Source organism: Saccopteryx bilineata, chromosome 7 (assembly GCF_036850765.1).
Source record: "Saccopteryx bilineata isolate mSacBil1 chromosome 7, mSacBil1_pri_phased_curated, whole genome shotgun sequence".
NCBI lineage: Eukaryota > Metazoa > Chordata > Mammalia > Chiroptera > Emballonuridae > Saccopteryx > Saccopteryx bilineata.
This window is the reverse complement of record NC_089496.1, coordinates 83,858,375-83,860,703: the sequence shown is the minus strand read 5'-3', so window position 1 is coordinate 83,860,703 and position 2,329 is coordinate 83,858,375. Positions and strand designations below refer to the sequence as shown.

At 46.0% G+C, this 2,329-nt stretch overlaps 1 non-coding gene across 1 annotated transcript; it reads right to left on the bottom strand.

The window, feature by feature from the left end:
• Positions 1–1,318: 1,318 nt before the first annotated feature.
• TRNAV-AAC (transfer RNA valine (anticodon AAC)) lies at positions 1,319–1,394 on the bottom strand. Its single transcript has one exon. It is a non-coding gene; the product is annotated as a tRNA-Val (tRNA).
• Positions 1,395–2,329: the final 935 nt, after the last annotated feature.

The window sequence follows — 2,329 nt, the reverse complement described above, 5'->3', positions numbered from 1 at the left end:
AGTGCTAGGTATATAGGAAGCACTTCAAATGTCAGTTGGTAGTCATCTGATATTTTGAAGAAGTCCAGTTCAATTTGAAATCAGATCTCTATGTATTATAAAATTATAACTCATCAGAATACTATGCCATCCAATATCTTATTTAATTTGCTTTGAATCACTGATATTAAAGATATTACCAACAAAAATTTTAAATGTGGTGATGCCTGTCTGGTTATTAGGCCATTGTCTCTCAGCTCCCAATTTAACCTTTCTATGAGATTGGGGCAGGGACTGTGCAAACCTCATTTCTCATTTGTTGGCTAGCTCCATGTTAGGCTCTGCCAGTAGGGGGCCCTAGAGGGACTGCCGGACTGGAGAAAGGAGAACTTGATCCTCCTGGTTGCTCGCTGATACTGTTAGGGTCTTCTCAATAATGCTTCGACACTCTGCCCACAGTAGCTGGTTCCACACTCCGGCTTTTTATTTTTACTTTTTATTGCACAACTAGGCATAGCTTTGTCATGCTCTTCAGAGGTGCCAGTGCCAGCTGGGAACATCTTCGCAGAGGTCTGAGTACCAGCTCTGCAGGGGTGTTCCCATAAACCCCTTCAGTGCCAGCAGCAACAGCAGTACCCCTCATCACAGGTCTGTCCTCCAGCTCCAGGAGGACCCCTGCTTTGAATTTGCGGTTTCAATGATCCCAGCTCAGTCCCTTTGTATTTCTTTTCTTTCTTTTTTTTATTTTGTTTGTTTATTTGATTGACTGATTTTAGAGGGCGAGGAAAGGAGAGAGAAAGGAACGTCAATCAGTTCCTGTGCGTGTCCTGACTGGGCCCTGGCCAGATAGCTCAGTGGGTTAGAGCGTCATCCCTCCCAAGATGCAGAGGTTGCCCGTCGGTCCCCAGCTCTGCCCCTTTGTTCTTCCAGCCGTGGAGGTGGGGCATGCTTGCTGCAGTTACTCTCTCGGAGTTCTCAGTGTACTCATTTAACCTTTCAGCCTTCCAATGCCTATTAAAGCAATCCTTTTTTTTTTTTTTTTTTCATTTTTCTGAAGCTGGAAACGGGGAGAGACAGTCAGACAGACTCCCGCATGCGCCCGACCGGGATCCACCCGGCACGCCCACCAGGGGCGGTGCTCTGCCCACCAGGGGGCGATGCTCTGCCCATCCTGGGCGTCGCCATGTTGCGACCAGCGCCTGAGGCAGAGGCCACAGAGCCATCCCCAGCGCCCGGGCCATCTCTGCTCCAATGGAGCCTTGGCTGCGGGAGGGGAAGAGAGAGACAGAGAGGAAAGCGCGGCGGAGGGGTGGAGAAGCAAATGGGCGCTTCTCCTGTGTGCCCTGGCCGGGAATCAAACCCGGGTCCTCCGCACGTTAGGCCGACGCTCTACCGCTGAGCCAACCGGCCAGGGCTTAAAGCAATCCTTTTATTAAGTCTTCTTTGCTGAAACACTTAATGTTCTCTTTTAAAACACCCTGACTGATACAGCATTCAATTAAAGTGAGGTGTAGGCGATGTGGACTTACCTACACTACTCTTTCTAAAGGGAAATTTGACAACAGTGTGAAGAAGTCTTAAAGTGTCCAAATCCCTTGCCTCAGCATTTCTTTTCTTTCTTTCTTTCTTTTTTTTTTTTTAAGAAAGAGACACAGAGTTGAATGTGCTCAAGGCTTCATTCATTACACCGTTGTCTGTGCAGGGGGGTGTTATAGCAACACGAACGCCTAATCACAGGAGGGTGAGAAGTTATAATAGGACCCAATGCAGCCACTGGAGATGACGTCAGCGTAATGGCGCGGTAGGAAGCGATACCGATAAATCTCCCCCAAAACCCAATGCAGCCACTAAAATCATGTCAGATGAGAATGTTAATAACATGGGTAAATGTTCACAATATAACAACTGTAAAATCAGTTTACAAAATAGTTACTGTATGACACCAATTTTGATAGAAAAGATTGAAAATATGGCAAGGCTAACATTATAATAGTGGATATCACTGGTTGTTAGGTTTATGCATAATTTATATTTTTGTCTTCGTGCTCTGGCATTTTACAAGTTTGTATAATAAGCAAAAATTATGTTTGTAACCACAAAAACAAATTACTTTGAAAACTAACCTTGAGTTGACACCATGTCACCTTCATGAGAAGCTATGGTTCAAAGACAGTAAGGTTGCTCTGAGTAAGCTAAACAGCATTTGAAGATGCTTTCTTATAATTACAGCACAGGGCTGAGGGACGAACACTATTCCATTTTATGTAGAAGTTGTTTTGCCCTGGCCGGTTGGCTCAGCGGTAGAGCGTCGGCCTGGCGTGCAGAAGTCCCGGGTTCGATTCCCGGCCAG